The sequence below is a fragment of the Miniopterus schreibersii genome, assembly GCF_964146895.1.
Source record: "Miniopterus schreibersii genome assembly, chromosome: X".
Lineage (NCBI taxonomy): Eukaryota > Metazoa > Chordata > Mammalia > Chiroptera > Miniopteridae > Miniopterus > Miniopterus schreibersii.
Genome location: NC_138104.1, coordinates 32,592,701 through 32,617,224, shown reverse-complemented (window position 1 = coordinate 32,617,224; position 24,524 = coordinate 32,592,701).

The following is a 24,524-nucleotide window of genomic DNA, read 5'->3' as shown; positions in this document are numbered from 1 at the left end:
CTTGGCATGGCTTCTCCTGTATATCCTTAGTTGTAGGACTTCTGTTCAGCTAGATTTCAAGAGGTACGGAATGATGGTTGTTCTGTAGTTTAGTTGTAATTTTGATGTGGTTGTGGGAGGATGTGAGCACTGCATTTACCTATGCCGCCATCTTAATTGGAATCCTCTTTACTTCATTTTTAATCTTTCTCCAACGTAGTCTTAGAATATTGGTCTTGTATTGGAGGGGTTTAGTCCATTTACATTTATCATAATACTGTAAATGATATATTTGGTCTTAATTTTGGCATGCTATTTGATGTTTCAGTATTTAATATGTCCAGATTTAATGTACCATTGATTTTTTTGTGTTTTTAAAATATGTTTTTATTGATTTCAGAGAGAGGAAGGGAGAGGAGAGAGAGATAGAAACATCAATGATGAGTCATTGATCCATTGATTGGCTGCCTCCTGCACACTCCCCACTGGGGATTGAGGCTGCAACCTGAGCATGTGCCCTGACTGGGAATCAAACCGTGACCTCCAGGTTCATGGGCTGACACTCAACTGCTGAGCCACCCTGGCCAGACCGTACCATTTATTTTTTAAATGTTTCCTCATTTTCTCCAGTTTTCCTTGTGCTCAATTTCTGTCTTTCTCCTTTTCATTTAGTGATATAAAAGTTGTATATGATAGTATTACATGGTTTTCCAGTAAATTGGTCATTCCAAAAAGCTGTGATTTGTAGTGTTTTTGTGATGTTTACAAATTGCTGATTTTGGTGGTGTAAATACTGACACCATGGCCAATTTCAAGTTACCAACATGGTATAACTGAATTTAGAGAGAGCCCCATAATACCGTTGGATTTAGTCTACAAATGCTTATGTTTATATTTTAAAAGTTGATCATCTATATCTCCACAAACATCAAAAATATGTTAGTTACTCGCCCCTATATAGGATGGGAGGCTTATATGCTTTTATTCTTTGTTACCACTGATTTCCACTAAACTTTGAGTTTTATTGAAATAACCTGATCTCTTAAATTGAAATTATGAAATCTTTTTTATTATATAATTTATTCTTTAGTAATTATTTTGAAATTACTTATATTTTATAACCACACCAATAATAATAATTTATATATTAGCTATATGGTTTTCTGATTAAAGCACTCATAACCATATTTTATGATATTCTTGGGGAATTATTCAAATGGTACTAAGATTTCTTTTCTGGATATTTTAAATTCTACTCTTGTATTAAGCTAGACTATCTGGACAGTATGTCTATGCCTTATACTACCTTAGACCTTCAGAAATAACCTTCATCAAGTCAAATGTGTGTTAACATCAGGGTAATTTTCAAAGGCCAACACAGCAACAATAAAAATTTCGCTATAGACTTTGCTGCAGATTGAAATGGTTTTCCAATATATCACTCAATATTCTTCATAGAAAGCTCCATGTGTGGAATTTCCTTTGGAATCCAATTGGTACTTGAAAAGCTTCCCTGAAGATCATTAAAACGACTGGGATTTTTTCTCCTTTGATTTCCAGGAATCTCAGCTAAATTCAAAGCTCAACTTCAGGAGTTAGTAAACTCTTGTGCCCTGATTTTCCCTGATCTTGACTTTCTGCTCATAATTTTATTTTGGCTTGCCCTGCGAATTCCCTCAAAAGGCCACTTTATGTTCTTTGCAGACAAGGAGAGGAAAAAATGAATCAACAGAAACTCTATGGAAATTACATATTTTTGTTTTTTGGTTCCTGAGTATTAAAATGGAATTTAACACTGTTTATATTTGTTCAAGGTCCTTATATAAGACAAAAGCTACAGTTTGGGGCTTTTTTTTTTTTTTTGGTTTATGAATACTTGTGTGTTCATCCATCAACTGATTTCTTCAGATCAGTGGTCAAAAAGAGACAAAATAGGCTCTCCACTCCTTATCTAATGTGTTCTCTGTTTCAAATAAAGTTAAATTTAAATTAATTTTGTTTTTGTTTCCATGATGATGTTATAGTAGTTTGCCTCATAAGCTCCACTGAATTTGATAAAAACCTCATGGGTGATCCTGAGGATATCTTATTTTTAGTGATTTGAGTAGTGGCACAATATAGTAGAAAGATCTCTGAAATAAGAGGCAGGCGTGTTGGTTCCAGTTCTAGTTAAGGTTGAGCTACAGATTCACCTTTTCATTGGTGGTAAATCACTTTACCTGTCTGAGCCATTAAAAGAGGGGATAAAATGATATGCATTTTAAGGTCTCATCCAGTTCTAATGTCTTATTATTTGATTTATGAAAAAAAAAAAGTTAGTGAATACTTACTGATAAAATATGTCCCTTACACCTTTATCAAATCTACCATATTCCATCTTTGGCCATGCCTTAAATTTATATGAGTAAGTGTGCTTACTAATATAGTTAAAATAAGAGGCAATAAAATAATGAATATCTCATTTATGCATGCATAATTCTTATTCTGATGACATTTTTGAAACCCATGGCATTACTATAAGCACTCTTCTTCCTGTTTCCATAATGACAAAATAACATTAATAGTACATGCCCTGAATATTAGCTATGTTGTGCTAATGAGGACTTTAATAGCCTAAAACCCTCTAACAAATAACTCATGATTGTGTTTTCTGAGTAGTTCATTCACTTTTGTTGCTCAGATCATCCCTGCAATGCCATGGGATCCTAATGATGTGACTCCAATGTGTAAAATTATTATTCCTGGGAACACCTCAGAGGAAAACAGGCTTGTCGAGTTGGAAGGATCCTTAGAGGTTATTGTCTCTTATACTGAACACAGATGCGTCCTTTCACTAAGTAGTGTCAGAAATGTTCACATGACAAGAAGTACTCCCTACGGTATATAAAGTGTGAATTGATTTTGAAAACAGAGGTTTCCATTGATATTGTCCTATGCAGGAGCTTACCACAAGGAAGGAAATTGCATTGTTTGTAAGATCAGTGATAGAAATGATAAATCCATTTAATTCTGGTTTACTGCCAATATAAGCAACCAGCCACCAAAGTAGTCCCCAATGATGCTCACCTTCTGGTATTCACACTCCCCTCCCAGATTGTACCAGAGTTGGTCCGTGTGACCCATACTATATGACAGAAGTGATGATACGTAAATTTTAAGATCAGGTAACAAAAGACTGCGACTTTGGTGTTAGCCCCTTCTTCCTCAGAACACACACACTGGGAAAGCCAGGCCATGCTGGGAGCAGCCCTTTGGAGAGTTCCAGGTGGCAAGGAACTGAAGCCTCCTGCCAACAGCCACGTGAGTGAAACTCTTGGAAGACAATCGTACAGCCCTAGTCAAGTGTCCAGGAACTGCGGGCCTGGCCGACAGCTTGACTGCAACCTCATGAGAGATTTTTTTTTTTTAAATATATCTTTATTGATTTCAGAGAGAAAGGGAGAGGGAGAGAGAGAGAGAGAAACATCAATGATGAGAGAGTCATTGATCGGCTGCAGCCCGCAACCCGGGCCTGTGCCCTGACCGGGAATTGAACCCCGATCTCCTGGATCCTAGGTCAACACTCAACCCCTGAGTCACGCCCGGCCGGGCATCATGAGAGATCTTGAGCAACCGCCCAGCTGAACTGCTTCCAAATTTCTGGCCCTCAGAAACTGTGAGATAATAAATGCTCACTGTTTTACCTGCTAAGGTTTAGAATAATTTGATACACAACAATATGCGACTAATACAGAACATTCTACTTTAATATTAAACGATATATTTAAATATAGTTTTCAGAGTGCTTCTAGATCTTTCTCAACTTGTCTGCATATAAAATAACACTAAGCTTATTCTAGAAAAAATGTAATTGTTTCTAACTAATTTTGCAAATAAAATTACTATGTAACCGACTCAGATTTATCAACAAATAAATAGAGTGGGGGGAAAAACGTTAAGAGGAAACTATTTTGACTAAAATAGATTTAAGAGACACCTCGATTGGATCCTTACTCAAACAAGCCAAATGTCAAAAGAGATGTTTGAGCCTGGCCAGGTGGCTCAGTTGGCTGAGCATTGTCTCATACACCAAAAAGTTTGTGGTTTGATTTCTGGTCAAGGCACATATCTACATTTTGGGTTCAATCCCAGGTAGGGGTGCACAAGGGAGGCAACCGATGGCTGTTTCTCTCGCACATCGACATTTCTCTCTCTCTCTCTCTCTCTCTCTCTCTCTCTCAAATCAATGGAAAATATATTCAGGTGAGGCTTAAAACAAAAACGAAAACAAAAAACAAAAAAAGAGATGTTTGAGATCATTGAACACAATTGCTCTTACTTTTCTTGGGATGATAATAATATTGTGGTAATCATTTTTAAAGTCTTATCTGTTAGAGATATATAATGAGGTAAATACGGTTGCAAGGACATCATAGCTGAGATTTTTCACATGCTCCAACACAAACAAACAGAATGAAATGTAGATGGAGAGGGATAGAGGAACCAAGCATGGCAAAATGGTGATAATAGTTGAAGTTGGGTGGTAGATACGTGAGGATTCATTGTACTATCATGTTTAACTTTTCTATCTGAAAATTTCCGTAATAAAAAGTTTTAAGAACACTGAGCATCATATACTTTATTTAAAAGTTACATGAGAGCCTTGGCCAGTGTGGTTCAGTGGTTAGAGCGTCGGCCTGAGCACCAAAGGGTGTCTGGTTCCATTCCTAGTCAAGAGCATGTACCTGGGTTGCAGGTTTGATCCCACCCTGGGGGGGGGGGGGGGAGGCAACCAATCAAGGTATCTCTCATTTCTCTCTCCCCTTCCCTCTCTCCCTTCCACTCTCTCTAAAAACCAATGGAAAAATCTCCTAGGGTGAGGATTAACCAAAAAAATAAAAATAAAAGTAATATGGGAATATGAAATTTTAATGTTTATGGTTGGAAAATATGACACATTTCCAAAAATTTCTCCTAATGAAAACTTCATCTTAAGATATTTTAAGGGCCAACAATTTTACAGTGGTCATCCAAAGTTCAAGAGGTTTTCTTTTACACCATAAATAATTTTATTTATTTATTTTGGGGGGAAAAAGTATAATTACAAATCGTCGAAAAAATAAGAGGCTTAAGGTGATATGGCATAGGGAAAGTCACAACTGTCATTATATCCCCTGTTTTAAACACTTTGCAATTCTAGATAAACTATATAAAGATAAAAGTAAGAAGACAACTAAACTAGATCAAAAGCAAGAAAAACATCTCTGTCAATTCAAAATTAAACAGAAATAAAAATGACAGGGACATACCCTTTGAAACAGTATGGAGGGACCTGGAGAGTATTATGCTAAGTGAAATAAGCCAGGCAGAGAAAGACAAACATCACATGATCTCACTTATATGTGGAATCTAAAGAACTTAATAAACTGATGAACAGAACAGATTCAGTGACATGGAAGCATAGATGAGACTGACGAATGTCAGAGGGATGGAGGAGGGCGGGTGGGTGGAGGGGGAGAGAGTAACCAAAGAATTTATATGCATATATGCACAGCCCAAGGACACGGACAATGGTGGGGAGAGGGACTGGGGAGGGGGGTGGGACGGGGTGGAAGGGTCATTGGGGAGAAAAAGGGACATCTGTAATATTTTAAACAAAACAAAACAAAAAAATGACAAGTAGTCCCAGAGCCACTGGCCTGCTAGTTCTAGGTCTTGGAAGCAAAGTAGGAATGGGCAAAAGTTTGCCTCCAGTGGGGTAACATGGCCTGAAAGAGCTGTATGAGAAGAGAAATGAGCAAGGTTAATTGCTTAAAGCCAAGATTTGGGATGGATTTATCATGCTCTAGAAAGAAGGCTAAAGAAAATAAACAACTGCCTGCAGATACAGCTAAAAGAAACTACAAATCTAGTGAGGTGAGAGGCCAATGTACAGACTCTTTTTGTTTGTTTATACAAAAGACTTTTGCTTTTTGGCCAGTAATTTTAGAGACTCATCTGCCAAAGATTTTTAGTATGTTTAGAATCCTTACCAAAAAAAAAAAAGAAATCATATTTATCAAAAACAGTAAATTAGGGAATAAAAATAAGCAGTACTGAAATATGAAAAGGCAAATAAATGTGTAAAAGAATCAACCGGAGCTCGGCCAGTGTGGTTCAGTGGCTGAGGTCAACTCATGAACCTGGAGGTCACGGTTCCATTCCCGCTCCGGGCATGTGCCCGGGTTGCGGGCCCAAACCCTGGTGGGGGCATGCGGGAGGCAGCCGATCAATGACTCTCTCATCATTGATGTTTCTCTCTCTCTCTCCCTCTCCCTTCCTCTCTCTGAAATCAGTAAAAACATATTTTTTACAAAAAGGAATCAACCAGAAATCCTAGAAATGAAACATCTAATCTTTAAAAAAAATAAAGATAAGTCAATGGATAAACAGTAGGATAATTTAGTGAATTAGAAAGTGATACTGAAAAATTCACCTGGTATGAAGCACAGACACAAAAAGAAGAACATATGGCCAAGATATGGAGAAAGCATTGGGAGATCACAACATCCCTTTAATAGAAGTTCTGGGGGGCGGGGTGGGGGGGAAGGAGAGAATTGTGTAGAATTAATATTTGTAGAGTTTATGACTGAAGTTTTTCCAGAATCTAAAGACACAAATGTTTAGATGGAAAGTATACTCTGAGTACTGAGTAAGACAGGTATAAATAAACCTACATATAGACAAATAGTAATTAAAAAGCATAACATAAAATATAAAAATAAAGTAATAAAAGTTACCAGTAAAAAAGACCTATTACCTTAAATAGGAACAAAAATTAGGCTGAGCAACTTATTCCTTAGCAATAATAAAGGCCACTTAAACTGTCATTCAAAAATGATAGCGAAGGAGGGAGGGAAGGAAGCATGGCAAGAAAGAGGAAAGAAAAAGAACCCAGAAGGAAAGCACTGGATAGCAAAACACAAGGCCGAACAAAGAAGTGGTTAGTAAAACAAATTATAAAAATAAAATATACCTATTTTTGAGTTTTAGAAAAACACTTGCTATGACAAGAGTAAAAATGGGTTAATGCATGTTAGGGTCCTTATCATCAAGAAGAGAAAACCTGAATTACTTGTTGGAAAAAATATTGAAAAATGTAAGGTTTAATGTACATTTCTACAAATGTGGTGGACAGACTAGAGAACCCGAAAATTCCCCAACCACTAAACAGCTGGGAATGCTGGCAAAAATATAGCAGACATCCTTTTTGTTGTTGTTGTTAATCATCACCCAGGGATATTTTATCCATTGAGTTTTAGAAAAAGTAGGAGGGAAGGAGACAGAGAAAAAGAGAGAAACATTGATGTCAGAGCAAATCACTGATTGGTTGCCTCCCTCAGGCCCCCTGGGCCGGGGATCGAACCTGCAACCCAGTTATGTGACCTTGGCCAGAATTGAACCTGGGACCCTTCAGTGCTCAGGCCGATGCTCTAACAACTGAGCCACACCAGCCAGGGAAACAGACATCCTTTTTTTAAAAAAAAATTATCTTTATTGTTGAAAGTATTACAGATGTCCCCCTTTTCTTCCCCATTGACCCCCTCAACCTTGCACCTGCCTGCCGCCCCAGGCCTTCAGTGCACTATTGTCTGTGTCCAGCGGTTATGCGTATATGTATATAAGTTCTTTGGTTAATCTCTTCCTGCCCCCTCTCCGCCTTCCCTCTGAGCTCCCTCAGTCTGTTCCATGCTTCTATGTCTCCGGATCTATTTTGTTCATCAATTTATTTTGTTCATTAGATTCCACATATGAGTGAGATCATGTGATACTTGTCTTTCTCTGCCTGGCTTATTTCACTTAGCATAATACTCTCCAGGTCCCTCCATGCTGTCCCAAAGGGTTAGAGATCCTCCTTTTTTATAGCTGCATAGTATTCCATCATGTAATTTGACAAAGGAGGCAAGAGCATACAATGGAGTAAAGACAGTCTCTTCAGTAAGTGGTGTTGGGAAAATTGAACAGGTACATGCAAAAAAATGAAACTACACCACCAACTTACATCATACACGAGAATAGACTCACCCGGCCGGGCGTGGCTCAGCGGTTGAGCAGTGACCTAGAATCCAGGAGGTCGCGGTTCGATTCCCGGTCAGGGCACAGGCCCGGGTTGCGGGCTCGATCCCCAGCAGGGGGCTTGCAGGAGGCAGCCGATCAGTGACTCTCTCATCATTGATGTTTCTCTCTCCCTCTCCCTCTCCTTTCCTCAATCTGAAATCAATAAAGATATATTAAAAATAAATAAACTCAAAATGGATAAAAGACTTAAATGCAAGCCTTGAAACCGTAACAATCCTAGATGAAACCATAGGCAGCAAAATCTCAGACATCCCTCATAGCAATATATTTGCTGATACATCTCCTTGGGCAAGGGAAACAAAGGAGAAAATGAACAAATGGGACTACATCAAACTAAAAAGCTTCTGCACAGCAAAAGAAACCATCAGCAAAATGAAAAGGGAGCCCACAGTATGGGAGAACATATTTGCCAACGACACATCTGATAAGGGGTTAAATTCCAAAATATATAAGGAACTCATACAACTTAACAAAAGGAAGACAATCCAATTAAAAAATGGGCAAAGGACCTGAATAGACACTTCTCCAGAGAGGACATGGAGATGGCCAAGAGACACATGAGAAAATGCTCAACGTCGCTAATCATCAGAGAGATGCAGATTAAAACCACAATGAGGTGTCACCTCACACCTGTCAGAATGGCTCCATCAACAAATTGAGAACAAGTGTTGGCGAGGGTGTGGAGAAAGGGGAGCCCTAGTGCAGTGCTGGTGGGAATGCAGACTGGGGCAGCCACTATGGAAAACAGTGTGGAGATTCCTCAAAAAATTAAAAATAGAACTGCCTTTTGACCCAGTGATCCCACTTCTGGGAATATATCCTAAGAAACCCAAAACACCAATCAGAAAGAATCTGTGCCGCCCTCTGTTCATAGCAGCGCAATTTACAGCAGCTAAGGTCTGGACACAGCCCAAGTGCCCATCAGCAGATGAGTGGGTAAAAGAGCTGTGGTGCAACAGGCACCCTTTTAAAAGCGTAGCTGTGCTCCAGTGAAAGGAAAGGAAATCACCAGTGGCAATGAATGAAGAGAAAACGGAAAGCCAGAAGTTGTGGTTTTAATTCATGTTACCTGTTTGGTCTATTTTAAGGAATTGACTCACATAATTATGGAGGGTGGCAAGTTGAAAATCTCCAGCGTGATCTTGTAGGCTGGAGAATCGGTGAAGAGCTGATGCTGCAATTCGAGTCCAAAGCTCAATAGGCTGGAGACCCCGAAAAGAGCCAATGTTACAATTCAAGTACGGAGGCCACCTGCTGCAGAATTCCCTCTTGCCCAGGGGAGGCCAGTGTTTGTGCTAGTCGGGGCTTCACCTGATTGGACAAGGCCCACCTACATCAGGGAGGGTGATCTGCCTTACTCAAAGGGCACTAAGTTAAGGGCTAATCTCATCCAAAAACACCCTCAGAGAAACATCTAGAACGTTTGACCACATATCTGGGCACTGCGGTCCAGCCTTATGAGAAACCTTGAGGCAGAGACACCCAGGTGAGCTGCACACCAATTCCTGACTCACAGAAACGGAGATAATACATGTTTGTTGTAAGGCTTTGAGGGCTGGGGAAATTTGTTAAGCGGCAATAGGTGACTGATATAGCGTGAAAAATAAATAACATCTCCCACACAATTAGCTACAAAATAAACTATTAGGATCCCCTACTTTTAAAATTGAACCAGCACAATGGGAGAGAGGGAGAGAGAGAAAAAGGAGAACTAATTTACTTTGAAGATTTGGGGGACATGCTCTTACTTTCTGCAAAACTATAATTCTTCAGAAACAGACGAGGGGAGAGGAGCTTGGCTCAGTCTTTATTCCTCTCTTCTAGTTTTGGGGGTGACCATCAGCCATTATGAGCCCCTTGTTGACTTAAGATAGAAATATTCAATACTAACCTTATCTCATGATCACCCTAATTTCCTCACATCTTCCAAGACTAACCAGTCACATTACAGGCAATGTCCTGGAAAATACTAGCATTTTACTTCGCCAGTTTCCATCCCTTTAAACAGAGGTGGTACAGCGCTGAGCCACAGTTTCCTTACTGTTGTCATGACAACACTCCTCATTTTCAATACATTATGCTGTATAAAGCCATTTATACGATGCCGTACAACGGGTTTAGGGTTAAGCAATTTAGAACACTGCGTACACAGTTCCCACCCTTCCATAAAGGGTGTGTGAACCTATGTGTACGTACATGTTAAAATTTCACTACATAGTGATAAATAGAAAAGGAATTGCCATGTGGTATGGTGGAAAAGAGCAAATTTTTAACTATTTTTCAAAATCCATGTTTTCTACATTCAAGCATATCATTTAGAAAGCACAATAGAAATGATAGTACATATCATGCAAAGTATTCATGAAAAATTGACCAGCATCAACTACATTACCTACCAGTACAACATCATCAATATTTGGCATTCAGTTTCAGACCAAGATTGATTCCTTTCATGTGCTTTAACTTTTTTTTTTTTTTAATGCTCACCCAAAGATATCTTTCCAGTGATTTTTAGATAGAGTGGAAAGGAGGGGTGGAGGGAGAAAGAGAGAGAGAAACATCGATGTGAGAAAGACACATCTATTGGTTGCCTCCTGCACGCTTCCTGACCAGGGTGGAGATTGAACCTGCAACCCAGGTACCTGTCAGGAATCGAACCCGGGACCCTTTGGCACACAGGCCAACGCTCTAACCACTGTACCACACCGGCCAGAGCTGCTTTAAGTTTTTGATACTGTGGTTAGATAAACTACTGAATTCTGGCTCCCCTTAATCTTTAGTTACACCTTAAAGTTAGAAGTGGAAGAAATTTTGTATTTTTTTCCTCGATAAAAATTATGCCGAGGCCAAATTAGTATAAAGTTTACATTTTAAGTGATGTTTTACTAGCAGATGTGATCTGAAAGTCCTCCCACACGAACTGATTGTGTTAAGCTTCATCTGCTTTCTTTTTTTCCCTTAATATACATTTTTGATTGATTGATTTAAATATGTCTTTATTGATTTCAGAGAGAGGAAGGGAGAGAGAGAGAGAAACATCAATGATGAGAGTCATTGATCGGCTGCCTCCCGCAAGCCCCCTGCTGGGGATCGAGCCTGCAACCCGGGCCTGTGCCCTGACCCGGAATCGAACCCCAATCTCCTGGATCCAAAGTCTATGCTCAACCACTGAGCCACTCCGGCTGGGCTGGTTTTGCACAAGTTTTGTGTCCTTACCCAGCACTGCTGTTTCACCATCTCCTTCTACTGCATGCAATTTAAGGGAGTGATTTTTTCCATTATTAAGAATTATATCTAAACTGAATTTTTTTTTGTATTGCAGATACTCCTAGTGAATTATGCATGGGTCTGCCAAGGAAGTTATAATTCTGTCGTTCCAAATCCATTGTTCAACCCGGAGACCTGGACTGATTTAGAAGGACGCTGTGATTGTAAACCACTTCGGAATCCTCTGGGAGGGAGCACAATGTGTAATAATGTTACATCATATGGGAACAGGTCGGAACAGGAAGGACAAACCTATGAGGTGTTAATCATTCAATATTATTTCTAAATTATTCAGAGTGATTCCCAAGACAAATGTTATCTTCATTTTGGCATCGAATCCACGGAGAACTGACAGGTGGAAAGCATACTGTGGCTTTATATCTCCCTGCCTTTTTTCTTCAGATTCATAAGTTGGCTCGCTTCTTTGCAAAAGACACAACTACATCAAATGATAGCATCCATGAAATAAAACTTAGATCGCACCCCAGGGAAGCAGATTTCCCCCCAGATACTCTTAAAATCCCCACAGTGGTCAACACACTGTGCCACCCTCTCCGTCTTCTGCCTGGACAGGAATTGCTTTCTTTCTTTAATTCAATGGAGATTTGGCATTTTCCAAGGCAGCCCTCTGGGACATTCTGAAAGCTTTCTCAAGATTGTATCATTTATTTGTGGGCCACAAAGAAATGCAAGCAAAAAGCCAGGCCGTAGGTAACAGCTACACATTCCGTGGGAAGGCCCCCTCCCCTCGCGTCGGCTCCGGGCCTGGCTGTTCGGTTTCCATGCACAGAAGGAGTTACTGTTACCGTTTGGCAGAGGGGAGCAAACCGAGGGAAAGCGAGGCAAGGCTTTCAGGGGAGGGCCGCCCAACTGCCGGCCTTCGTGGGCTGCAGAAGCGGCTTTCATCTTTCCTTTCAATCAAGTCAATGAAAATTGCCCTAATGTTGCTACGAGCGTTCTGAAGACATTTCCAAATGAATTTTGCCATCGTTTTTTTACGAGGAAAGGAAATACGTTTAAATGAAAGTTGGGAAGGTTGCAGCAAAAATCATCAAAACGAAATTCAGCATTGCAGCTTAGGAGGCATCTCGTGTCGGTAGATTAAAGGCTATTTTTTAAAATATGTCTTAATTGATTTCAGAGAGAGGAAGGGAGAGGACGGAGAGAAACATCAATGATGAGAGAGTCATTGATCGGCTGCCTCCTGCGCGCCCCCTGCTGGGGATGGAGCCTGAAACCCGGGCCTGTGGCCTGACCAGGAATCGAACCTCGATCTCCTGGATCCTAGGTCGATGCTCAACCGCTGAGCCATGCCGGTTGGGCAAGACAATTTTACGTCCTGTCTATTATAAAAACTACCAACTCTATAAAAGGTTTGTTTCAAATACTCAGTGAGGCTTCAAAGAACATAGCACCCAGCACAACACAGGCAACCCACCTTACTGGATGACTCAATGAATCAAGAACGCCACATTTTAGTGTTTCACGAATACATTAAGTGATACTTTGCCTCAAACATGTGTATAAATCTGGGTCTGTCTGCAAACTAATATACACTAATGGCATGTCTGTACAATTGAATTCTATATGAACCGTAGGTATTTCTTCTCTTTACAACTGCATATGTTTCCAGGAAAACTCCACTTCTTTCTCTGACTGCTTTCTTTTTTTATATATATATATATATCTTTATTGATTTCAGAGAGAGAGAGAGAGAAACATCAATGATGAGAGAGTCACTGATTGGCTCCCTCCTGCACGTCCCCAACCAGGGACAGAGCCCGCAACCCTGTCATGTGCCCTGACCGGGAATCGAACTGTGATCTCCTGGATCCTGGGTCGATGCTCAACCCCTGAGCCACACCGGCTGGGCTTGCCTTCCTTTTCAAAGGTGATTTCTCATCTTCTTCGTTAAGGTTTTGAACATGATAGAGACTGGGCTCTCTATATGTATGTGGGGTAGGAGAGGAAAACTTGGGCCGTCTTCCCTTCTAGGTTCTCGGGCACACGTAGTAATTAAGTTGAGACAGATTAACAGGAGACAAAAACAAATGCAATTTTGTACCTATGGGAGCTCGTAGAAATATGAGACTCAAGGAAGTGACTAAAGCAGGCAGCTTTTATACCATTTAGACAAAGAAACAATAAATTTGTGAAAAATTGGCAAGACAAAGGGGTTTGGGTGCCGGGTAATAAATTCATGAAAAAGTAACAAAATTAGTTTATACAGCCTTCTTGGCCCTAAATTCCCTGCCTTTGGTGATAAGGATGCTTATTACCCTTCCGGTAAGGGCAGGTGCCTTTCATATGGGAAATTTACTTCCTGCTTTCAGGGAGGCGAAGGAGGGTAAATGTTCTTTTTTGCATTGGCTGCTTCTTAAGTAACTTTAATTCAAAATTATCAACATGCCAAAGTGGCATATTTTACTCCCACTCAATGTCTCCCACTATACTAGAAACTTTTCAAAGAAAGGGTACATTTATTTCAAATATATAAATTTTTAAATATATCTTTATTGATTTCAGAGAGAGGAAAGGAGAGGGAGAGAGAGAGAAACATCAATGATGAGAATCATTGATCGGCTGCCTCCTGCACGGCCCTGATTGGGGATCGAGCCCGCAACCCGGGCCTGGGCCCTGACCAGGAATCAAACCCCAATCGCCTGGATCCTAGGTCGACGCTCAACCACTGAGCCACACCTGGCCAGGCTAAAATATGTTTTTATTGATTTCAGAGAGGAAGGGAGAGCGAGAAAGAGAAAGAAATGTCAATGATGAGAGTCATTGATCGGCTGCCTCCTGCACGCCCCCTGCTGGGGATCGAGCCCCAAACCCGGGCATGTGCCCTGACCGGGAATCGCAGGGTGATCTCTTGGTTCATAGGTCAACGTTCAACCACTGAGCTATGCTGGCCAGGCAAGAAAGAGTACATTTTATTTTGTTTTCTATTCTTGTCACTTCTGCTCTAGCATAGCACCCTGTGCTTAACTCTATCATTGTGTATTTGTTTGTTTTGATTTTTTTTTTTTTTTTTTTTGAAAGAGAGGAAGGGATGGAGGGAGGGAGGGAGAGAGAGAGAGATTCGTTTTTCCACTTATTTATGCGTTCACTGGTTGAATGTGCCCTGACTGGGGGTTGAACCCACAACCTTGGCGTATCGGGATGACACTCTAACCAACTGGGCTGCCCAGGCAGGGCCTCATTCTGTATTTCAATTGCTCATTTGCTTAGAGAGGGGCAGCACTCTTACGATTTGAACCTTTGTATTCAACCATTTTGGAAAGTCTTCATTATGTGAGTCAATAATTGCAAACAAGTTTGAATTGAGTTTCCGTCCCTTGCAACACAAATACCCCTCATAAGCTTGATATTGATATCCAGAAGAGAGGTATTGGAAAGTAACAAATCCCAAAAGTAGAACCGCTGATTGCAATCGGAACGTGGGACACTAGATTCTCCTGCCTCCGGCTGTGAAAGTGGCAAGCTCTGCTGCACAGGAGCTCATTAAACAGCCCCTGTTGCATCTTAGGATTCAGACTGTGGGCTGGCCAAAGTGTAGGAACTTGATATGACTACTTCGGGATATTGGATTTGCACTGACTACTGCTTTTGACCTTGAGTAACTGCCTATCAGGGGGATGAAAGCTGTGGTCGAAGGTGGTGTGTCTGAAAGCAGACAGGGAAGAAAAAAGAGACACTTTCTGCTTGTGGCCAGCAATACAAAAGGGTTGACAGGCAGATAATCATGAATCTTACCGGGTTGGAAGTGCTGTATACTTTGCTCCAAGCTCAACAGTGCGAAAGCACTTGGGAGCACAGCACTCCATTAGGATTCTGCCTTGGGCAGGGGGCAGATCAACTGTACCTGCACCACACCCTAGCCTGCTAGAGTAGCCCCCCCTTATCCACGGTGTATCTCTGTTCCAAGGCCCCAGTGGATGCCTGGGATCGCAGGTAGTACCAAACCCCTATACATACTATGTTTTTTCCTATACATACACACCTACGGTAAAGGTTAATTTATAAATTAGCACAGTAAGAAATTAACAACAGTAACTAATAATAAAATGGAACAATTATAATAATATGCTGTCATAAAAGTTATGTGAATGTCCATGTGGTCTCTCTCTGAAAATATTGTACCGTACTCACCTTTTCACTTAAAGGAAGCGCTTTACGACTTCTCTTCGGCAAATATGAGTTGCCAGCAGCTCTACTCTAGCGCTTCGGGGCCTTTATTAAGTAAAACACAAGCACTGTGACACCTCGACAGTCAATCTAATAACCCAGATGGCTACTGAGTGACTGACGGGAGCGGAGGGTGTACAGTGTGGATCCACTGGGCGAAGGGACGATTCATGCCCGGGCAGCACAGAGCAGGACAGCACTAGACTTCATCACACGCCTCAGAATGATATGCAATGTAAAACTTATGAATTGTTTATTTCTAGAAGTTTCCATTTAATTTTTTTGGACCATGGTTGACTGTGGGTAACTGAAACTGTGGAGGGGGGGGGGGCTATTATATTACTTGTATTGTCCCAAGAAATAGCAAGACGGAGATGCCATTTAACATCTGGGTTGGTCAATGGGCAGTGCAGCTTGGTGTGTTGCTTAAAGGCAGAAACTTTAAGGCCCAGAGTCAAGGACTGTGACTTAAAGAGATATGTATCCTTGGTTACCAGCCCATGAAGCTGACCAGATGCAAATTAGCAAAAAGCCAATTAAAATTTTAAAAGGAATGGATGGATAGTCTGCCTGAAAATAAGCCAAAACAGTGGAAAGCAGTGCCAAGAGATAAAAAGACATTCAAATAGCATTGATGGAACCCCCTGAATTCTCCAGTTAAATGAACGAACATATTCCTTTTTTTAAAAAAAAAATCCTGTTTGATGTAGATTTCCATCACTTGAAAGTATGAGTCCTAACTAACACAGGCTAAGGGGAGTGGGAAGGAAATTAAACAGTATTGAGAAGCTATGATATGCCAGAAACTGTGCTAGGTGCTTTCTAATTAGTCTTTTTTTTTCCTTTAAATATATCTTTATTGATTTCAGAGAGAGGAAGGGAGAGGGAGAGGGAGAGAGAGAAACATCAATGATGAGAGAGTCACTGATCGGCTGCCTCCTACACGCCCCCTGCTGGGGATCGAGCCCGCAACCCGGGCCTGTGCCCTGACCGGGAATCGAACCCCGATCTCCTGGATCATAGGCCGATGCTCAACCGCTGGGCCATGACAGCGCGGCTCCAATATTCTTAATGCTCCCAATAACCTGGTGAGGTACATAGTATCTCCCCTCATTCTGTTTAAAGGAAATTGAGGTTCAGAGACATAAGTATACATTAAGTGCCCATGGCCACATGGTTAGTAAGTGGTGCATTAAAGATTTAACCTGTTTGATGCTAAAACCAATCCTATTTTTACTATGCCACACTCTTCAATAGAATGGGTATCACAACAGTGCTTGCTTCATAGGATTATTGTAAATGCTTAGAATATTGTTGGGCACATAGTAAGTGCTAAATAGTTAAATGAAATGCAAAAGAATACAATAAATTAATAAACAGTGGATCAAGGGGTCCCTACGTGACATGAGAATTTAATATAATCTATGAATGACATGCTGTTTGATCCTGGCAAATCCTACAATGTCTAATGGCCTCCATTATTTAGAATCTGTAATTAGAAGATGGTTATATTCCCTCAATAGCTTAAAAACACTTACAATTGCTGTAAACTTTTAAATACAAAAGCTACATATAGTCAGAGTATATTTATTTGCCCTTTTCTCGGCAAGGCTAAAAAAATTAAAATATGTGAATTATAAAAAAATATTATTTGGACATTGTAATTATTTTGCAGTCCCAAGCTGAGGATTTTTAGCATGAATATTATCAACTAAGAAGCATTAAATGCATGACTTTTGTAATGAGATTTCTTGCTTAATGTACAGTAGCCCCCCCACTCCTTCTCCACAAGGGATACCTTCCAAGACAGCCAATGGATGCCTGAATCTACAGATAGTACCAAGTCCTGTATATGCTATGCTTTTTCCTATACATACATACCTATAATAAAGTTTAATTTATAAATTAGGTACAATAAAAGATTAACAATAATAACTAATAATAAAATAGAACAACTATAACAATATATTATAATAAAATTTATGTAAATATGCTCTCTCTCCCCCTCCCTCTATCTCTGCTTAGTAATATATATATATGTGTATATATATATATATATATATATATATATATTTTTTTTTTTTTTTTAAGATGCCCCTGAAGCTTTTTTTAATTTATTTTTTTATCCTCACCTGAGGATATTTTTTTCCATTGCTCTTCAGAGAGAGGGAAATGGGGAGAGAGAGAGAAACATCAATGGGAGAGACGCGTTTATTGGCTGCCTCCGCATGCCCCAGCTGGGGACAGGGACTGCGCCTGCACTGAGGTATGTGGCCTTGGCCAGAATCGAACCTGGGACCCTTCAGTCCACAGGCCGATGCTCCATCCACTGATTCAAACCGGTCAGGGTGATTTTGATATTTTTCAGTGCAAACCTGTTCCTGATAACCACCCCTTACTTGCAGTCAATGGCTTGGTGTCACTTGTCTCGGGGATCCCTTCCTGAAGTCCCCCTATAGGCTCAATGCTTTCTGTGGCAACACGTTGCTGTCAATCGAAACACGTTTTCTGTTCGTGTCTTCCACCCACAATTTAACGCCTTTTCCATCTTAACCAAGCCCTCATCACTCACTGTGGCCCTAACTTTTGCAGTTTAAGGCACAACAGCAAAACCAGCAAAGCTTTCTTTTCCTTCTTCATAATTTCGTGGATGTGCTGGACAAAGGGACAATTCAAGTCCCAGGCGGGCCGAGCAGGTCACTGGGAGATTTCATCGTGCTACTCAGAGCAGCATGCGATTTATACTTTATGAATTGTTTATTTCTGGAACTTTCCATCTAATATTTTTGGACCATGGTTGACTGCAGTAACTAAAACCACAGAAAACAAAACCACGGAGATGGGCAGACTCCTGTGTAATACCAGGCATTTGACTTGAACCGACAGCTGCCTCAACCGTAATCTGAAAATTTAAGCAACATTAACTTTGCTTGGCACAGAGTTTCAAGCTAAAAAATAAATTATTCATAATGAGTTAATTATCATCTCAGTGTACCATCATTCCTATTTTCAAAATGATATTCAAAAGATTAAATACCCAGCAATTTAATCATAATTTGCATACACTGGTTTTGAAATTAAGTAACAGTCTCTTGATCAATGCAAAATTACAAAATCTTCCAGATGAAAGATAACCTTGACACCACGATCAGACAGAAAAACAATTTCCCTATTAAGAAAGGCTAACGACCACCCCCAATTGCTTGAGGACATTTTACAACTTATTTTAATAAATCCCCTCGCATTCCCTCTTCCTATGAAAAGAGGGACATTATGACTCGAATTCCGTGTGAGCCTTTGATTTTCAGCACATGGAGGCCTGAGCTCAAATAATTGTCTGAGTTCATGCCTCTGCTCTCTTATCCCCTCAATATATAGGTGCTCGCTAATTACTGAATCTTCTAGACACAAAACACTGACTGATGTGCAGTGCTCCCCTCCGAATTACTTAGACTGGTATAGATAAGAAACTACCAGATCATCGCAATAATTATTATTTCCTCCCTGAAGCCACTGTGAAACATAATGGCTGAACAGTAGAATATAAACCCAGGCATCTGTCACCAATGAGCCTTTGTGACAACCAAGCCCCACTCCAAAGCAAGAAGCAAGGACCAAACGCTAGCAAGTAGGAGACATAACATCCCTTTCACTTTGAAAACAAGGGATATATACATTGATGTGAAAACTTTGTTTAGGTTAGTAACAGATTATATTTTGCTCTAGTACATCTTCCTGCACAGAAATGCACATAATTATAACATCCTGAGAAATTATACAGAATTAAACCTGTTAATTTTACAAGCATATTTATTCCTTCGTTGAACACGTGACAGATCACAAACAAGCCTACCTGTTATAATTTACCACTTAACCCAAGAAATGTATTTAACCAAAATTTATTACAAATTCAAAGTGTTAGTGTCTGAAGATTCTGATATTTTCCTATTCCTATTTTATATTTTATCATAGTGTTGACAAAATATCCCAATTTTTCAAAACCAAAACATGTTTGCTATGATTCTAATCAAATAGTGTCTAGACAGCAAAAGAAAAGTTTTTTCCTAATCTTTCCACTTTTTGAAATACTCAGAGAATTTACTGGAGAGGAAGAGAAGACTAGATCAGAAGTTTAACATTTTTAAAGCTGTATGTTCCCATTTCTTGACAGATAAAGAGACAATAAATAAGATCTGCATCCTGTGATCAATAGAAATATAGAGGTTAGAGCTTTACTATTTTTCTCTTGCCTTTAAAAATAAACAGAGCTTGCCAATGACTTCATTACACACAGCCCTTCAAGGTAAACAGAATAGAATTCTACTTTACTGGCACTTTGCGATGGCACGTTCTTCGAGGTAAGTAAAATATGACATTGAATTAAAGAACTTATTCCTTCATAGGAACTCAATTGTAGTCTTCTCTGGTGTTTTCCTGAATCAAATCCAGTGCTTGAGTTAAAATTCTCATACACTCCCTTGGAGCAGAGGTACAGAAAGGTTTCTCTGCCCTCCTCTTTGATTTTCCTCTCCAACCAGGTCAAAAATCCAACCCAGGATTTTTAAACAAAGGCAGCTATATATGAAACAATAATTGCTGAAATAAATAAATAAATAGTAAATAAATAATAATTGCTAGAATATCCATATGTTGCCAAGTCCTCCAGTCTTCTGAAGCCACCGTTTCGTTTACTATCCAACTATAAAATGACTTAAATGGCCACTGCTCATACAATAAGTCCAGCGCCCTCCCTAAAATCCAGGGGTTCCTGGGGTGGGGGTTGGTGGCTGCAGAATGCAATCTCATCCCAAAATATGGCCCCCCCCAAGATTTCTCAGTCCCCTTATCCTACTTCTGAAAGCTGCTGACCTCTTATCTCCCCACATTGCAAGGCTTCCATCTCTCCCAGATAGCACTGCTCCTCCTTGATCCCCAAAAGGGACACTGACACGTACAGTATGGAGTTCAAGGAAGGTTTGGGTTAGGGAACTAAAAAAAAAATCAAACAGGAGAAATGTCAAACCAGAAGCCTAAAAAAAGTGACAATGAAGACAGAGGCGTAGCTCAGAATGTAAGAGAGACGGCCTTGGCCTTCAGGCAGCACCTATGCAGCCCACTGGGGCATTCTGAGGCATGCCTGAGCACGGCTGAGGCTCCAGCCGGGACCTTTGTTATCTATTTTATGTATTTTCAGGATGGTGTTTTTTCCCTTTAATAAACCCGGTGATCAGAGATCTGTCAAAGTAAATAGGAAACCGGAGAGCAACCAGGTAGCACGTGCTGTGCTTTATACCCGGCCGGGTGACTGCAGACCTGTCTGCAGTGAGCCACTGAACGGGCACTGGGCAGGGAGGGATAACACTGTCAGAAGGCCTCCCTGGGGGGCACTGTAGGTTCCCATTGTCCAGCCCGATGGCCATTATCTGCCAATCATCACAAGGAGTCAGTAAGAAGAAAGGATTGGTCAGCCGGATCGATGCACCGGTGTGATGATAATAATTCGGATTTCTGATCAGAATTCAGTGGCTCCGTAAGAAGCCATTTCCAAATGAAGTGTTACTGTTTCATCTTGCTGATTTTTTTATTCCTTGCTCTTTAGAGCCAAAGAAATGCTTGCTACAAGGGTAAAAATTTCTTAAATATTGTTAGCTGAGAATTCAAATAAGTGCTGGATCCTAATTGTAAATAGAACAAGTGGTAAAGAAAGGGCATCTTATCATTGGAAAGTAGAAATATGTAATCAGAGTTGGGAATATAGATATAGAAATAGGCGAGACTGTTAAAAAAGGGGGGAAAAAAGAATATTTCAGGCACTCTTGTAATCTACTTAGATATTTCAGTGTTTGACCTTGAAGCAACTTCTGGCAAGTTAGATGGCATAATTTCCTAGAATATCATAGTGGATAAATCCATTAGCCTGATGACCCTCACTTGGCATTTTCAAAGAAATTTACTGCTGGTAGTGATAAGGTTGTGAACACTAAAGCTGCCTGGCTGATGAAAATCCTGTTTGGAAAAAAAAAAAAATTCTAGGCATTTCACTTAGGAGGTCCACCAAATACACTCACACACCCATACTGTTACAATGTATAGATTTCAAAAATATGTATTAAGGTCTGAGGATATCGTGGGCATTACAAATTCTATTTCATCTTTGACATTACTTTCAATCCACCAAAAATGTTTCGAGACCTACTACGTGCAAGCCACATGCTAGATGCTGAGGGGAAAATAAAGATGACTAAGAGAGTCCCTCCTTCTGTCCTGAACCAGAAATAAGACAATTAGGCAAACAACTAAAGCAGGATAATGAAGTACTAAATCAAGGTACAAATATCCAATTGGAAGGGCACAGGGAAAGAAGTGATTGATTCTGACCAACAAGGATTAGGGGAGGCTTAATTGAGGCGAGAATTGACTCATAGAAACCAAATTAAGACGCACCCTTTCTGGGATCAAACAAGAATCCTCATTCTTTAGCTGGATTTAATACACAATGGGAAACCTGCTCAGAGACTGCGAGTTCTAGAAAAGGAGAGCTGTTACTAATGGAACAAAAAAAGAACTTTGGGGCCATGTCATCATGCATCATGCAACCTAAAATGCTATCAGTGAATAATACCTGTTCTCATGGGAACTGCAACGTGTTACAAAAGTATAAAATATTTGCCTGGCCCGGCGTGGCTCAGCGGTCAAGCCTTGACCTGGGATCCAGGAGATCGCGGTTCGATTCCCGGTCAGGGCACAGGCCCGGGTAGCGGGCTCGGTCCCCAGCAGGGGGCGTGCGGGAGGCAGCCGATCCATGACTCTCTCATCACTGATGTTTCTCTTTCTCTCCCTTTCCCTTCTTCTCTCTGAGATCAATAAAGACATATTTATATATTTTTTTTAAAGTATAAAATATTTAATTCAAAATGAACGGTCATGGCTCTTAGTTGTAGAAAAATAACATTTGAACACTGTTTAAAGGAGCAGGAAGACATAAATATTCTGCTGGAAAACTGTACTAAAGAGTGAAACAGGAGTGGCTTGCTTGGCTCAAGCATAACTGAAATGCACTCTTCTCCCAAGACTACCAATTATCTTGTTCTTATTCCATAATTACCTAGTAACCTTTTGATTACTAATGCAATCATTTGCCCTAATATCAGAACAGAAATTATTTTAAGGATAATCTTTGAACTTCTTGGGGGCAGGGACTATATACTGGTGGGCATAGATCGATAGGACAGTGCTTGATGACTGGCAAAATTGCAAATTCAGGAAACTGTCAAAATCACAATTCTAAGTACTAGCAAGGTACGATTGACTCTTGATTGTCAGTTAACTCTTACACATCTCAACAGACTTACAAATCTAGCGATATTATATCCTTATTTCCCAAATAAAAGAAAGCCGGTAGAAAATTATAGAAGAAACCCACATAAATAATCTGATATATATATCATGAGCCTATATTTTCATTTGGCTACAAGTATTTGATATCAGAGTGAAGTAGAAGGCCAGATGGTCAAGGATATATATCAATGTAAAAAAAAATTATATCAGGAATATTTTAATAATAAATATGATGAGAGAACATAAACTATTTTTCAAGCACATCAAAACTAGAGCACAAATTAACTTAGGGAAAAATTGAATGAAATTATTATATCTTGACTCAGTTAAAATTATTTTGAAGACTTTTATGGCTCAAATATTTAGAAATACTTCTTGTTTAGCAAAAATTTAATCCATTTATTCATTTGAGAACTATTTATTAAACATATACTGAATATTAGGCATTGAGTGCACAGTGATGACCAAGACAGGTACCACCCCCTGTCTTTTTGAAGCCAATTTATCCATTAGGCATGGTAAACACAGTGCCTAGGTCCTATAATATTTTTAGGGGTCCATGAAAAACTGTCATAATTTCTTTTAAAATGAGAAAGAAAGAAAAAAATCCTGGCTCAATTGTATTAGTCTTTATACCAATGCAGTCTAAAATATAATTTTAATATTTTTATGAAGAAAGAGGCCCATGAATGTTGCTAGGGCTCATTAAAAACATAATGTGGGCCCGGCTGGTGGGGTTCAATGCTTGAGCATCGACCCATGAACCTAGAGGTCACGGTTCAATTCCTGGTCAGGGCACATGCCCGGGTTGAGGGTCCGATCCTCAGCAGGGGGCGTGCAGGAGGCAGCCGACCAATGACTTTCTCATCATTGATGTTTTTATCTCTCCCTCTTCATTCCTTTCTCTGAAATCAATAAAAAACCCCACAATATTAAAAAAAATACGCCATAATGTGGGCATGTTTGGAGTTTACCTTCTATTAGAAAAGACTGGTAAATAGAGAAAATATAATCCAGTGTAAAAAGTACTGAGATCAAGGTAAATGCAGGGTGCTATGGGAACCCATCCTGAGGGATTGTGTAGGGTTTCTCGAAAGCCTCAGAAGAAACATGGAGGGTGTTAAGAGTAGGAAAGAAAATCACTGGAGCGAGAATATGCATAGATCTGAAAGTAACTGAGATCAGGGTGAGTGGGGAAAGTGCCAAGTACTTCATACCCTTAGAGCAGTGGTTCTCAACTCCAGGAGATTTTGCCTCCCAGAGGACCTGTGGCAATGCCTGGAGACCCTTTTAGTTGTCACAAAAGGAAAAGAATGCAACTGGCATCTAGTGGGTAGAGGCCAGGAATGCTGCTAAACATCCTACAATGCACAGGACAGCCCCCCACATCAAGGAATTATCCTGCCCCAAATGTCAATAGTGCCAAGGTTGAGAAATCCGCGTTAGAGAATTAGAACTGGATCTCTTAAATTGTGAGATTTTTTGCAATTTGACAGCTAGAGGTGATAGCTTCTTGCTTAGATGTGCATTTCCTTGATTTCTAGTGAGCTTAAACATTTAAATATACTTATTAGCTATTGTATTTCTTCTTTAGCACATTTCCTATTCGTATCCTTTGGAGATTTTTAACTGGTTATTGATCTGTTGCTTAGTGT